Below are 17,052 nucleotides of genomic sequence, written 5' to 3'. Positions count from 1 at the left end.
TATTTCTTTATAGTTTTGCTATGTATCCTGGGCTGGGCTGGCCTAGACCTCATGACTTAGCCCCCGAGTCCTAGGATGACAGGTGTGAGCCGCACACAGCTCAGGAGGAAAGGTTTATTCTAGCTCACTGTTCTAGACACTCCAGTTCCAAGATCACCTGGCCCACTGTTGGAGTCTCTGGCAAGGGACACTTGTCACAGGAGGTGTGTGTCATAGACCAAAGCTGTTTACATTGTGAGCCAGGAAGCAACAAGAAAAGCAAGAAGCCAGAGTCCCTTCAGGGGCACAGATCCAGGGATCGAAGGGTATCTCACTAGGACACACCTCCTAATGGTTCTACTACTCCCCAAGATCACCCTCCTGGAGGCTACCACCCTTTAACTCCTAGGCTTTGGGGAGATGTGAAGATGGGGGCCATATGATAGTGTGAGTGGTTTTATAAGAGGAAGGAGTACCCAGGCTGGCACACTCCCACAAACTCTCACCCTCTTAGGCCTTTCTGCTTTCCACCATGGGACAGTGCAGTGGGAAAAGCCTTCACCAGACACAGCCCCTCAAGGGTTTCTTGGTCTACAGAATTGAGAGCCAAATAACCTGTGTGTATGAACCAACCAGGCTCAGTTATTGTAATGGACTAAAATACCAAGGATGTGCTGATCAATTCTGGCTTTGGGAACTAAAACTATTTTTCCAGGGACTGGGAAGATGGCCCAGATGATAAAGTATTCACCATGCAAGCATGCAGACCTGAGTTCCTATTTCCAACACCTGCATAAAAGCCTGGCACAGCTGTGTTCCTATCATCCCAGTTCTTGAGAGGCAGAGACAGAAGGGTTTCTGGGATTGCTGCCCATTTAGGATTTTGATAGAAACGATCTTGCATTTGTCAGTGCTGTCCAGAGAGCTAAAACCAACATGGGCAGAGATGCATGAAGAGATGAACAGATAGATCTAGCCGACCTTGTAAATAAATCAGTAGATCAAATGAGAGGGCAGTCTCAAAAAACAAGGAGAGCAATTGAGGCAAACATTCCATGTTGATCTCTGGCTTCTAAATGAATGCACACACGTGTGTGTGCACTTCCATGTATATACCACATTCACACACAAGATCAATTTGGTCATACATTTCCAAAGGGAGAATTTCTTCCTCAAATCACAATACCATATTATAAATTAATCTCTGTCTGTGTCTCTGTCTCTATTGCTGTCTGTCTCTGTCTCTGTCTTTGTCTCTGTCTCTGTCTCTCTCTTATTCCCTCCATCCAAACAAAATGCAGCCAGGATGCAGCCAGGACCCTAACTTGGCAGAGCATCAAGGAAGAGATTTGTGTGATCTGTGTGTAAGCTCTCTCGTCCATCATGTGTCTCTCATCCAGCAAGGAGTAACCAGGAGGCTTGTGCAGTGAGAACTACAATATTCCAAAGGGAATAAAAGAGATAATTAAATAAAAGACACCTGACATTCATGGATTGGGGTGCTTATTATCATCAGGATGACAATACCATTCCTGAGTTGTCTATAGATGGTTTATAGATTTGTGATGGTTAACTTTAGGCATGCATTGTTGACTGGGATACCCTAAGTCTTAGGATTTCTATTGCTGCAGCATCATGGGCAAAAACAACTTAGAGAGGAAAGGGTTTGTTTCAGTTTGTTTTGTTGATGTTGTTTTTAAATCATTTCATTATTTTGTGTAGATGGGTGTTTTGCTTGTATGCATGTATGTGAACTACACACATGCCTGATGCCTGCTTTGGACAGAAGAGGGTTTTGGGTGCTCTGGAGCTGGAGTTACAGATGGTTGCACCATGAAGGTACTGAGAATCAAGCCTGGGTCCTCTGTAAGAATAACACGTGACCTTAACCATTGAACCATCTCTCCAGCCCTTGCTTGCTTTTATATATTTGTTTTGCTTTGAGATGGGGTCTTTCTATATACTTCTGGCTGTCCTGCTGGACTTCACTATATAGACCAGGCTGGCCTTGAACTCACAAAGATGTATATGCTTGGATCTGTCTCCCAAGGGCTGGGATTAAAGGTGTGTGCTACTATGCCTGCTATATTTCTGTTTTCATGTTCCCAAAAAAGTCATTCTTGAAGGGAAGCCAGGGCGGGAACCTGGGGGCAGAAGCTGGAGCAGAAGCCACAGAGGAGCTCTGCTTTCTGACTTGCTCCCCGTGCGTGGTTTGCTCAGCATGCCTTTTGGACCACTCCCCCTTTGGGATGGACCCATCAATATCAGGCACTAAATAAGAAAACGCATTACAGGCTTGTTCACAGGCCAGTTTGGTGGGAAGGAACATTTTCTCAGCTGAGGTTTACTCTTGCTGAATGACCCTAGCTCGTGGCAACTTGACACAAAACTCACCAGCACACTCTGACAACTATTGCGCAAAGTATTATTCCTAGGTATGTTCGTGAAGGGGTTTCCTGAAGAATTTGGACTGTGAATCAGTGGACTGAGTAAGGAAGAGGCACACACAACCTCAAGTCTGAGTGGGCGCCACTCAATGGGCTGAGGGTCTGGGGAAAACAAAGTCGGGAGAGGAACGATCTCTCTCCTCTGCAGCTAGGACACCCTTCTCCTCAACTTGGGCACTAGAACTCCAGGTTCTCCAGTCCTGGGACTTGGATTTGCATCAGTTCACATCAGGCCATGCCTTTGGACTTGGACTGAGCTATGTTGCTGGCTTCCTTGGTTCTCCAGCTTACATGCAACATGGCATGGGACTTCTCAGACTCTGGAACCACATGATAAAATCCACTAATGAATCCTTCTCATCTGTCTGTCTGTCTGTCTGTATGCATCTATCATATCTATCTATCTATCTATCTATCTATCTATCTATCTATCTATCTATCTATCATATCTATCAATCATATCTATATCTATCATCTATCATATCTATTATATCTATCTATAATCTATCATCTATTATATCTATCATCTATCTATCCATTCATATCTATCTATCTATCTATCTATCTATCTATCTATCTATCTATCTATCCATTCGCCCGTGCATCTTTGTCCCTTACTGACTCTGAAGAACACTGACAAACACAAGATTCAAAGCTGCTACTGTTACAAATCTCAATGGCCATTTTGCAGAAATAAAAATTCCAGCCCTTCACTTCTCATGGAATTGTAATTGGTTTTCTGTTGTGAAATGTTGAAAAAAGAAAGAAACAAAATTGAAAGACTTTCCTGTGTAAACTTAACTATGAAGCTACAGGAATAGGGGGTGGGGGAGTGAGGTATGAACATGAGGACAGACACATAGACCAATGGGACAGAACTGAGTCTTGCCTGGTATGGTGGCACATGTTGGGGATCTGAGCACTCGGAAACCTGAGGTGGGAGGCCCTCTAGCTCAAGGCCAGCTGGGATGTATAGCAAGATGGTGTCTCGACAACAAAGAAAGACTGAGAAACTGGGGGTGGGGGTACATATATTTTAACCGATTTTCAGTAAGGTTCCCAAGATCATTCGGAGAGTAAAATAGTCTTCTTAGTGAATGATACTGGGCAGCTGCACACAAAAGGACACGATGAACTGTAACTCTATGCTACACAGAAAAACTAACTCTATACAGACATGTAGCCTAAAGATAAAGAGACAGAACACAAAAGCAAATGAAGGGTGAGTTGCCATGACGATGGGCTTGGTGGTGGTGTTGAGACGTGACACCAAAGCCAGGCAAGGAAAGTGACCTAAGTCCTACAAGTAGAAATATCTGTGCAACAGAGAGTGTCAAAAGTGAGAGCACAACTCTACAGAATGGGAGGGGGGATCTGTCCATGGATCTCGGTCTAGTGGCTGGACTATACAAAGAGCTCTTACAGTTCAACAACAGAACGGCTGTCTGATTAAAATACAGGAATGAACTTGAATGGATGCCTTTCATCTTTTTTTCAAAGAAGATACACAAATGGGCCGTGAGAACATGGAGGAATATTCGACCATAATACACACTATGGTTTGAGTGTGAACTGCCTCCCACAGCCAAGTAGTCTCTGACTACTTGGCTGCAGCTCGTGATGCTGATGTGGGAGACGGGATCTTTAGGAGGTGAGGCCTAGCTTGGGGAAGTGAATCACTGGGGGGTCAGGTTTTAGGGGTTATAACCTGACCATGCTACCGTCTAATCTTTGCCTTTCCCTATCTCTCTCCCTCCCCCTCCTATCTGTCATGGTGTAAGCAAGCAGCCTCATACTCCTGCCCCGGGAACATGGCTTGTCTTTCTGCCATGAAGCTGTGGGCTAAAATAAAGACTGTCTCCCTAAGTTGTTTCTTGTTAGGTATTTGTCACAGCAGGAAAAATGACATCACATCACATCTGCTCAGATTGATATAGGAGTGATACAATGACCAAAGATGAAGAAGGAGGAAGGGGGAGGGAGAGGGGTGGGAGAAGGAGGAAGAGGAAGAGGAGGAGGAAGAGAAGAAGAAGGAGAAGAAAAAGAAAAAATGAGGGTGCTTGCAAGGATTGGGGGAAGTTGGAATCCTCACACACTGCTGGTAGGACTGTAAAGTGTCATGGCTGCTTCAAAGAACGGTTCAGAGGTTTCTTTAAAAAGTTAAACATAAGCCGGGCGGTGGTGGCGCACGCCTTTAATCCCAGCACTTGGGAGGCAGAGGCAGGTGGATTTCTGAGTTCGAGGCCAGCCTGGTCTACAAAGTGAGTTCCAGGACAGCCAGGGCTACACAGAGAAACCCTGTCTCAAAAAACCAAAAAAAATAAAAAATAAAATAAAAAAGTTAAACATAAAGTTGTATGTGACCTAGCTGGTCAGCAGTGGTACATGCCTTTAATTCTAGCACTTGGGAGGCAGAGGCAGTTAGGTCTCTCTGAATTCAAGGTCAGCCTGGCTACAGATCCAGTTCCAGGACAGCCAAGGCTACAGAGAGAAACCCTGTTTCAAAAACCAAAACCGGGCTGGCGAGATGGCTCAGTGGTTAAGAGCGCTGACTGCTCTTCTGAAGGTCCCGAGTTCAAATCCCAGCAACCACATGGTGGCTCACAACCATCCGTAATGAGATCTGACGCCCTCTTCTGGAGTGTCTGAGTACAGCTACAGTGTACTTACATATAATAAATAAATAAATAAATAAATAAATAAATAAATAAATAAATAAAAGAAAAACCAAAAAAAAAAAAAAAACCAAAACCAATAACAAGAAGACCAATTATATACCCAAGAGAGAAATAACCCACAATAATTCTCCTCCCCCTCCTCCCCCTCCCCCTCCTCCTCCTCTTCCTCCTCCTCTTCCTCCTCCTCTTCACCATCCTCACCACCCTCCTCTTTCTCTCTTGGGTTTTTCTTTTTTTGAAAGATGGGGTCTCTACACAGTTCCTGATGACCTGGAACTCTCTATGTAGACCAGGCTGGCCCGAAACTCACAGAGATCCACTTGGCTCTGCCTCCTGAATGCTGGAACTAAAAGTGTTCCACTGACATCTGGCCACAACTCAACTTCTAAAGTATATTTCTAAAAGAAAAAAAAATATATCGACACTGGAATTTGTACAAGATATATATATATATTTTTTAGAATAAGGTTAGAAACAATTTGTGTTCATCAGCAGATGAATGGATAAATGTGCTATGTAAACACAAACCATATGACCTTACCTTGAAATAGAATGGAATTCTGATATATGCTACAGGGTGAACGGCCCTCAGAACCATGCAAAGTGCCGGCGCGCTGGCACACACCTTTAACCCCCATTCCTCAGGAAACGGAGACAGGAGGATTGTTAAGTTCAAGGTCATTGGAGCTACATAGTGAGACCTTTCATCACATACAGACAAAAAGCCAAGTGAAAGGAGCCAGGCACAAAAGACTACATGTTTTATAATTAGGTGTGTGTTTGGGGTGTGTGTGTGTGTGTTCAGGTGCATTCACACATATGTGAAGGCCAGACGACAACCTTGGATGCTGGTCCTTAGGTACCATTCACATTCTTTTTGTCTTTAAAAGTGTGTATGTGTTTGAGTGTGTGTGTATGACTTGTATGCTGGTATCTGAGGAGGCCAGAAGAGGGCATCAGATTCCCAAGAGCTTGACTTACAAATCAGGTGGTTCACCTGATATGGGTGCTGGGAACTGAACTTGGGTCCTCTGCAAGAGCACCGAGAGCTCTTAATTGCTTGAGGCATTTCTCCAGCCTCTACCTTCTTATTTGAGATGAGGTCTCTCACTTGTTCTGGAACTTGCCAATTGAGCTAGACTACCTGACAGTGAGCACTAGGTATCCACCTGTCTTTAACTCCCTCACATTGACAAGCACACCTAGTTTTTGTTTTGTTTTGTTTGTTTGTTTTAACGCAAGGTTCTGGGTACTGAATTCAGGACCTCATGCTTGTGTGGTAAGTATTTAATCAACTGAGCTTTATCTATATAATTAATTCCATACACACACACACACACACACACACACACATACATATACATACATACATATATATATATATATACATGTATATACATATATATATATGGTAAATCTATAACCCATATAGATAGGAAGTGGATTAGAGACCAGTAGACAGTGGAGGAAGCAGAAATGGGCAGCATCTGAATATTACAGAATATTCTGGAACCATGGAGAAGCTATAATCTGCACCTGGCTGGGACAGGCCACAGTATGGTCCCACAGAGACCATGGGCTCAGTCTGCGATCCTAAGGGGCCATGGTGTCTGGGTGGGAAATGGATTCTCTCTAAGGGCATGATGGGAAGAATGGCCCTGCCCTGTCCTCCGAGCCTCATATATCCAGCAAGAAGAGCTGACCAGATCTCTTGAAGGAGTGGAATAAAGAGCAACTCTCCTCCCATCTGTTGAGAATTAACCTCCGAACCATTTAACCAAACATTGGCTTCTCCTGTCATTCGATAAGGTGCATCCAGCGGAGGGAGCCGGGGAAATCGGTAGGTTATTCTTTCAAATTACGTCAGCCGGGGGGTTTGTTCCTGTGGCTGAGCCCTGCCAGAGTCCCGTCTGGGACATCACATCACCAGCAGCACACTCAAGGACAGGCTCAAATGCTTTCCTCTGCCTGGGAGTTCAAGCATTCATGAGGAAAAAAAAAAAAAATCAAGAGGGATTTTAAAATAAAGCCCATGCTCTCTGCAGGCTGTCTGCTCTGAGCCAGCGCAGCCGTGGGGTGATTATGAAGGAAGGAATGGTTTCTGTCACCGTCACAAGGAAATGTCCAATGGCTTTTCTGCACAGACAACACCTCTCCGTCTTCCAGAGACTCTGTGCAGACTTCCGGAGCTGTTGGGGGACCTCCAAGGCCATCCTGTGTGCCCCAGCCCCCTATGAGTCTAGTTTCTCTACAGAATGGGCCAGCACAGTCTAGACAGATAGGGACCTTCAGTGCTGGCCAGCCTGCTTCTGCTGGCGGACCACATCGCTCACAAGGACATCAAGTCCTGGTCAGAAGAGTGGGAGGTCAGGCCTTAGATGCGGTCACCCATGCCTTTCTCCTGTCCTTGTCTTCTGACCTCCAACGGACAGAAGCAGCAGGGTCCCTTCCTGCATGTAGGCCCTTTCCTGGCTCAAAGGCCACAGTGGAGTCTTCTAGGGCACTGGGAACAGTCGGAAGTCTGTCTTGAATGCCTTGGGTGACCATGAAACCAGTCTTTCTCAGTTTCCCACCAGCCAAAAGAGCTGGATGAGATGACCGCCAAGGTCCTCTCCCCTCGGCAGAGTGCCGTCACTGTTCCTTTGGGATGGTTGTATTTTTCTTGATGTGGACTTTGGTGCATGGATGGATTTGTACTCATTGTGCAGGCATGCACACATGTATGAGTGTATATGCGGAGGCCAGAGGTTCTTGTCAGTTCTTTTCCTCAGTCATTCTCCATCTTAACCAGGTGGTGGTGGCGCACGCCTTTAATCCCAGCACTTGGGAGGCAGAGGCAGGCGGATTTTGAGTTCGAGGCCAGCCTGGTCTACAGAGTGAGTTCTAGGACAGCTAGGGCTACACAGAGAAACCCATGTGTCAAAAAGAAAAACCAGATAAATAGATAGATAAGTAGATAAATAGCTAGGTAGACAGATGATAGATAGATAGATAAAATTTGTGTGTGTGTGTGTTTGCGCACACACTCACGCCTAGGTGGGCACCTTAGTACTTGTGAGGAAGTTAGAGAAACATTTTGGGGAGTCATTGTCTGCCTTCTGGCCAGTGGAGATGGAGACTCTTGTCCTGCTGCTGGACTCTGTACTCCAGGCTAGCTGGCTTGCAAGCTTCCCGCTGACTTCCCGATCTCTGCCTCCCGTCTTGCCACAGGAGTGCTGGCATCACAGATATTTGCCAACATGTCTGGCTTTTTTATTAAAAGGAGATTTATTTCATTCTATTTTAAACAGTTATCGTTAGGAGTAGTAACATTATGGAAACTTGAATTTTTTTTTTATTTTATATGTATGGATGTTTTACTTACATAAATGTCTGTGTACCACATGCATGCCCATTGGATTCCCTGAAACTGGAGTCACAGATGATTGTGAGCCACCACGTAGGTGTTGGGAATCGAACCTGGGTCCTTCGGAGGAACAGCCAGTGCTCTCAATGATGAGCCACCTCTCCAGCCCCTACATTGATTTTTCTGGGAAGCAACTTTCTTTTCTCCTCTTAGAGACCTCAAGTCTCTTGTCAACCCATTTGCTCCGGACCCTCCTTGCTACAGTTTCACTGTTTTTTTTGGACAATTTGGTTGTTGGAGCTGGTGAAGTCTTGGCTGCCTGTATCCTCTGAGATCTGGCTAGAGGCCAGGCCCTTGCAGTACAGAGTCATGGGGCGTCTTGGTTCAGATGAGGAAGGAAAGCCATGGCTTGGGACATTTCACGGCAGAAAGAGGAGAAGCTGAGATTAAACTGGATCTGATTGACCCTAAAGCCACTGTATCTTTTTTTTTTTTTTTTTTTCCTCCTGTGTGATCCTGCCATCTGGGTTCTTCATGGGAGAAACTCACTCCTGGGAGAGAATTCTGACTTCCTGGGGACAAGAAAATCTGATGGCTACACACAGGGAGAGCAGAGAGGGTTTGCTCAAAAGACCTAGTCTTCAGGTAGCCAGGAGAGGAGAGAAGAACGAAGGAAGGAAAGTAAGGGAACATTCAAACCTCAAAAACTGGAGGTGGGGTGGAGTGGAAGGCGTGGACCCGGCTTCGGGTTTAGTCTGTTGGTTCACGGTTTTGTAGAGCCATGTGGCTCACAGAGAGGCCTGCACTGAGCTGAAGGGACCGAGCTGGAAGCACCGTTTAGACACACAGACTTGAACTTGTGCAAGTCCTTCCTACTCTCAGCATCTTGGTTTCCTAGCCTGAAATTACCAGTCTCAACAGGAACCCCACCCCTACCTCGGCTGGCTGCCACGGAGAACTCATTTGCTTCTTGGCACTCACAGCACTCACAGCATCCTGGGTGGCAGGATGCGGCGGCGGCAGCAGCAGCAGCGGCAGTGGCAGAAGTCCCAGCAGCTGCCAGTCCTTGGACCTCTCCTTATTTCTATACCTTGAGAGTCTTTCATCCTCCCTTCCGGAAGGATCGGCCACGTGGAAACTGAGACTGACCCTTTAGGGTTGAGTCTGGAGTGTGCTTGTTGATAGCTCCCTTTCTTCTGGTCCTTTGGGGAGAGTGGGTCTACACGGGCAGCTCAGCAGCCAGCTGTGGCCCAGATGTGGGGACCTGGCTGACCACAAAGAGGGTAGGGGGGGTGGGTGGGAAGATCTCCCCACTTCCTCCCTTGAAGATAAATGGTTCAGGGGCCACTGGAGGCGCCAAAGGCCACAGCTGCCCCAGGAGCTTTTCCAAGATAGGAGCTTTGCTCCTTCCCTGAGAACAGTCCCTACCTTGTGAGATGGATGGCTCGGAAGACAGAATGAGGGGACTGGGTGCTAAGTTGGGGGCCACCCCATCCTCTCATGATAATCCTCATCCTAGATAATCTTGTATAGGTCCTAGTTCCTGCGGGTCCTCAGCTGGGTCTATACTTAGGCAGGGATGCTAAAAGTGGTTGTTATCTTGCTATTTATTTATTTATTTATTTGCATGTATGTGATATACATGCACTATGCAGTCTCATGCACAAGTGTGGGGTGTACATACACCACTGCTTGTGTGTGGCACGCATGTGGCGGTCAGAGAACCATTTCAAGGGTTGGTCCTTGTTTGAGACAGAGTATCTTCGTTGTTTGCCACTGACTACTCCCAGGAACTGGCCTAGGAGCTTCCAGAGATTCCCTTGTCTCTGCCCCCAACCTCCCCATAGAGACGCTGGGATCATAAACTATGCTACTCTACCCAGACTTACATGGGATCTGGGGACTCAAAGTCAGGTCCTCAGGCTTGCCTAGAGGCCGCCTCCTCACCCCCTTGGTCTACATTTTGTTCTTTCGGCCCAACATTTTGAACCAAATGAGCTCAGAAAATAGCCATACAATGCACATGCCTGTCCATGCACACATACAGGCATCCACTCACACATGTGTGTACGAACATGCACATATACCTACCAGGAACAGACCTGCGCTTCCCTCCAGCCCCCTCAAGAGAGGAGGGAAGGAAGCAGAGTGCCATATATCACTTCTTTCCAAACAAGCAATCTCCTTTTTTTTTTTTTGCCTAGAGTGGGGTGGGGGTGGTCGGCAGCCATGACTGGCTTCGGGAAGGAGCCCCTCTGGCCCATATTTCACAGACACCCCAGACAGAGCTGCTGTCAAGAGCACTGTCTAATTTCCTCCTGACTGCTGGCCCAGATCCCCCCACAAAGAAGGGCATTGTATCTCCTCCACACCCTGGGCATCTGCTCTGCAGAGATCCGCTGGGGGACTCAGGGAGTGGATTTGGGAGGATGAAGGCGCCGCATCCTGTGCCACAACCTCAGAAAGGGTCACAAATTCTTGAGTTGAAAGAGCTTGGTTCCATCCACCCCCATCCTCTCTCAGGCCTCTCGGGTACCTCTGACCAGAGCCCTGAAAGGCCTTTAAAACTAATTTAAACTAGGCCAGATGCCTGTGCTCTTCTTGAAGAGACACAAGCCCCACACTTGCAGGGAGACTCACCTATGTGTCAGGACACATGCAGGGATCTCTATGACACTGGGGGGAATCTTTTATAAGTTGATCATCTGGGAAGAAGCGTGGGGTCCTAGAGAAAAGAGCCATGGGAAGACAGAGAAGGAAAAGTGGACCGGAGATGTCAAGGACTGAGTGGCAGCTGACAGGGCTTTGGGGGAAGATGCTAGGCAGTGTTCTGAGCCTTTACTCGAATTCCTACCAAGGGACATCACTATAGAAGCTGCCCCTCCCTAGGCTCCTCTGGAGGTAGGAGGTCTAAGTGACATCCCTGGAAGAGGGTATGTGGGGGTTAGTGGTTTAGAGGGTCATCAGGGACATATAGAATTTGTGCATGGCCACAGTGGGCAGTAGGCAGAGGTTCTAGTTGGGACCACCACGATGGAAGCACCCTCCTTCCTTTCTGCAACGCTTTTGCACTTTATTGTCAGTGTGCACGGGGGTGGGGGGCACATGTGGAGGTCAGAGGGCAACTTTGTGTCGTCAGTGCTCTCCCACCAACAGGGTTTCCTGGGACCAAACTCAGGTTGTCACTGGTGTAGCAACTGGGTTTACCTTCGGAGCCGACTCATCTGTCCTTAGTAGTGTTTCTTGGATGTTTTGTTTTTGAAACAGGGCCTCACTATGTAGCCCTGGCTGGCCTAGAAATCACTGCGTAGGCCAGGCTGGCCCTGAATTCACAGAGATGAGCTTGCCTCTGCCTTCTGAGTGCTGGGATAAAGAGCTCAGACCAGTGGTGTTTTGCTTTGCTTTGCTTTTTATGTAAACATCTTTGTTTTGAAAACGTTTTTCCCTGAACGATTTATCATTTTACACAAGGCACTTCAAGGACTCAGGAAGTTCTGATTCTGTGGATCAGAAAATTAAACCAGAGGGGGGGAGGGGGGAGGCTTGGTAAATTAACATAGAATATCAACAAGAGAGGGAATACTAACCCCCCCCACTGCCCACTCTGTTGCCTGTATCTCAGCGGGTCTCAGCAGCCTGGTGGGAAAAGTTGCAGCTTAGTGGTTAGCATGGGCTTAACATGGCCTTGGGCTTGATTCTCAAAAAAGCCAAAAAACAAAAAACAAAAAACTCTGCTCCAAAAGAGAATGAACAAGCAAGTGAGGTGGGTGGTAGGGGAGGAGAGAGGAGAGGAGAAAAGAGGAGAGGAGGGGAGGAGAGGGGAAGAGAGGAGGGGACCTCACTTCTACTGAAGGCCCTCTCTAAGCCAGGTACTGTGCTAAATTCTACAGACGTGACCCCGCTGTCCCAGGACCAAGCTGCCTCTGCCTCCAGCCAGGACTTGACAGAGTCAACACTGGAGAAACAGTCTTGTGAAATGAATGAATTGCACTCTCAACCACTGAAAATAAAGTACCATGTCTAAGTACCACAACTCCTGCAGGCCTAAGGAGAGGGAAACTGAGGCTCAGAGAAGATAGGTGACTTCACGAAGGACACAGAGCAGCTCATTTGTACAGAGCCTGTGCTAGCCCCTAAAAGCCTGTCGGGCTGGAGGCTGGTATTTATTCATGTGTGCTTGTGTGTGTGTGTGCGCGCGCGCGTGCGTGTGTGTGTGTGTGTGTGTGTGTGTGTGTGCGTATACAAGGTGGGAGGAGGAAGGCAATGAAGGATTCAGATTTCTCTGTCTACGGTGCAGAATTTGAAAGGAAAATGACTAAAGCCAGCTGACTCCCCCAGACAGCCACAGGTTCAGACTCAGTCCTGCAACTCTGCAGCCAGGTGCACTGGGTGCTTTAGACAGGATTTGTGTTCCTGGAAAACTGGGTTTAAATCACCTTTAAGAGCACAAAGAAAACCATCCCTTTAACTACCAGGGGACCTGCAATGTGATCCAGGAACCCTTCAGAAAATGTGGGTTTGCTTCCCTTAACTGTGACATCTGTTGGGTAGTAGAAACCAACGCTGGCCAAGAAGAGCTCAGACTCCATGGTGGGCGCCCCTCTCAGTCACAGCTCAGTCTGCGCCTTCCTGGTCATGCTGGAGTTAAGCCCAGCTATGGGCCCCAGCTCTGGGGACAGCCTGGGATTCTGAGCCAGCAGCTCCAGTTAGGAAATTAATAAAGACAAGCTCTCACAGCCAGAACGATGGTGAGAGACGAGTTAGGTCATGTCTCTCTGCTCAATCGGATATGACTCCCAACCCTGATGTCACCTTTAAGTTATTAAGCATCACCCTTCCAGACGTGTGGAAATGGTTGACAAGCCTCTTATCAGGCACGCCCCTGAGGCTTGCTGGTGGCAGGGGTCAGGCCCTGGAGGCTGATTCGTTGCCAACCATAGGTCAAAGGCAAAAGGAAGTCTTGTCCTAATTTCAGACAGGGCAGAGGAGGTGAACAACTGATTGGCAAAGAATATTGGTCCCATGACTACAGCCAAGAGAGAATTCCCCAGGGCTGTAGAATCAGGGTGGTGTCCCCTCTCCAAGGGCATGATCTGCCAGATTTGTGATCTCTGAAAGTCTGGACTGTGTCTCATTATCAGACTGACCTTTGGATCAGAGCTTCCACTAAGTGATCTATTTGTCTTGGAGCCAAAAAGCAAGGGAATACTACGAATTCAACAGTTTCTTCTTCCATTCAGCTGCCCAACCACTTATCCATTCATCAGTCCATCCATCCCCTGTCTGTCCATCTTTCTATTCGCCCATTGATTTACCCATCCATCTACCCCTCTGTCCATCTATCCATCTGTCTATTCATATATAGTTTGTCCATCTAACAATCTGCCCATCTACCATCATCTCTTTGTTCATACATCTGTTCATCTGTTTGTCTATTCATCCATTCATTTACTATATATTGATGCAGTTCATTTCAGGCACCACATTAGCTAGGAATAAAATAGTCAGAGAAATACATTTCCCCCAAATAAAAGAGTGATAAATTGGGATAGTGACCATAAATGCACAGACTCAAGATGGGAAGATAGAGATAAAGAGCGGCTGTGGACGGCACAGTGGCATTAGAGTGGGGTCATAAAAACACTAATAGGTTCAGGGTTGGTGGGAAATGGACTTGCGATGGGGCATCCAGTGAGCAAAGGAACACGTGAGGTGGCCCAGAGAGTCCACAATGACCCTCACCTCATTAGTGACTGGGAGGGAGGGCTTAGCTGGCACAGGCTCCTCTGCATAGCTGGAGAACACATGGCTTTTAATGGGCAAGGTTTCCATGGAAACATAAGAGATCCAAGCCATGCACCAGGGCTTATCTTGATCGTCAACTTCCTGGGTAGAATTGTCTGGAGAATAAGGGGTATGTGTGTAAGTGAGTTTCCAAAGACTGAGGTGAGGTGACCCACCTTGAGAGTGGGCAGCACCCTTCAATGGATAGACCAGATATAAAGAGGCGGGGAGGGGGGGCGTGTTGCCTGAATGAGTGTGTCTATTGCTGCTGCTGCTGCCGCCTCCTCCATTCTCCATTGACATCAGTTAAGACCTTCTCCTCCTCCTCCTCCTCCTCCTCCTCCTCCTCCTCCTCCTCCTCCTCCTCCTCCTCCAAGGCAGGGTTTCTCTGTGTAGCCCTGGCTGCCCTGGAACTCATTCTGTAGACCAGGCTGGTCTCAAATTCAGAGAGTCCCCCTGCTTCTGCCTCCCAAATTCTGGGATCAAAGGGATATGCCGCCACCACCTGGCATCAGTTTAATCACATGGACTGAATGAGCCTTGTGTGCCTGCAGTGCAAGACTTGAATTCTTATGGATTGGGTAGCTATGGGGTTCTCAGCCTCTCCGGTATACAGAGGCCATAGCTAGACCACTCAGACCCTGTCATGTTACTTAATCTAGTAAGTCTGATTCATTCTCTCTCTCTCTCTCTCTCTCTCTCTCTCTCTCTCTCTCTCTCTCTCTCTCTCTCTCTCTCTCCCTCTCCCTCTCTCCCTCCTCCTCTTTCACTCCAAGGCAGGGTCTCAAGTAGCCCAGCTGGCCTCAAACTCTAGATGTAGCTAAGGCTAGCCTTGAACTCCTGGTCCTCCTGCTTCAGCCTCCCCATTGCTGAGATTACAGGTAAATGCTACCATACCCATCTAGTTTTTCCAACCTGAAGAGCAGCTACCCCCAGCTACAGTTCACCCTGCACTGAGCAGATCAGACGCTGGGAAGGGAGCATGCAAAAGAAACCAGTGAACACTGTGTGAGGTGCACGCAAGGCTTCCTTTCACCCCTGGGCTCAATAGACTTACTCACTGTGGGAGTTTTTTGAGGAATTACAACTCTCACACTGAAGGGTTTCCCCCCCACCTTCTGTTTTTGTTGCCTAATGTCAGACATTGTCCTCCAATTGAAAAGTAGTTGGGCCTTTTACACAATTAAAAAAATAATTATGTTTGTTTAATCAAACAAAATTTAGTGTGTGTGTGTGCATGAGCCATGGTGTACATATAGTGATCAGAGGACAACTTAAAGGAGTCAGCTGTCCCTTTCCAACACGTGGGTCTCGGGTACCAAATTCAGGTTGTCAGGCTTGGTGGCAAGGGCTTCTACTCAGTCACTGAGCCATATTGCTAGTCCTATTTTGCTACAGTTTTTAATTCTTCTGTTTGTATGTGCAGGTAGGTTCATGTGCACATGTGTGGATATGCATACATATTTTATATGTATGGGTGTTTTGCTCGTAAGTACATATGTGCACTATAGGTGTGCACAGAACTCAAGGAGGCCAGAGGAGGAGAGAAGGTTGTCAGAGCCCCTGGAACTGGAGTTACAGACCACTGTGAGTCACCATGTGTGTGCTGGGAATTGAACTAGGGTCCTCTGAAGGAGCAGTCAGTGGTTTTTTGTTTGTTTGTTTGTCTGTTTTAAGATTTATTTTATTTCTATGAGTACACTGTAGTTGTCTTCAGACACACCAGAAGAGGGCATCAGATCCCATTACAGATGGTTGTGAGCCACCATGTGTTTGCTGAGAACTGAACTCCGGACCTCTGGAAGAGCAGTCAGTGCTCTTAACTGATGGGCCATTTCTCCAGCTCCTGAGTAGTCGGTGTTCTACCCATGTGTGTGTGTGTGCGTACACACTTTTGCAACAAAGTCTCTCACTAACCAGAAACTCACTAAGTATGCTAGCACTTTATCCACTGAGCTTCTGCCTCAGTCCCAAGTTTTAAATGTGTGTGTGTGGGGATGGGAAGACACACACAGAGAGGGACAGAGAGAGGGAGAGAGAAGGAGAGAGAGGGAGAGAGAAAATATGTATGCACATTTGGGTGCTATGCCCATAGAACCACAAGAGGATGTCAGATTCCCCCTGGTGTTGGAGTTACAGGCAGTTGTGCGCTGATGTCCGTGCTGAGAACACCCTAGCCACTGAGCCATCTCTCCAGCCCCATACCCATCTCCTGAAGAACCTGTGAGAGGGTGCTTTGGTCTAGGTGACTTCCCTCCTTTCTCTCTTTCCTTCTAGACATTGTCTGGATAATCATTAGATGAGCGTCAGCATTACACATGAGAGCCATGACTCTGAAATCTATAAGGAAAAAGGCTGGAAACTGCATTTTTTTGTTGTTGATTTATTTCTCTGAGAGTTTTCTTACAAAGTGAATTGACCTTGCACAATTAGCTTGATGTAATCTTAGGAAAAAAAAAACATATGAAGTATGCTGTAGGGGAAAACTGACACATGCTCTAACTTGCCATCTCATTTGACAACCATTTTCCACAGCTTCTGTCTTGATGGGGTGGGGACTGGGGTTATTTTTAAACACTCACAATCAGATCTCCATGCAAGAAATTCAAATACTTGCTGACCCTCCTTCTGCAACATCAGCAGGATCTGGGAGACCCACCAGCTAATACTGAGGCACACAGGGGTCTTGTCCAAGGAGACTGTTGCCTGAGGCTGTTTTCCCACCAGTCCTCACAGGAGCATCCTCAGAAGTTGGGTCTGAGATCTGAGCTGCGCATATGTGTGAACCTGGGAGTTCTTCCCACAAAGCTTTTGGGGA

This window comes from Mus caroli, unplaced genomic scaffold, assembly GCF_978045245.1.
Source record: "Mus caroli unplaced genomic scaffold, Mus_caroli_1 scaffold_13, whole genome shotgun sequence".
In the NCBI taxonomy this organism is placed as follows: domain Eukaryota; kingdom Metazoa; phylum Chordata; class Mammalia; order Rodentia; family Muridae; genus Mus; species Mus caroli.
This window is presented reverse-complemented; position numbering follows the sequence as displayed.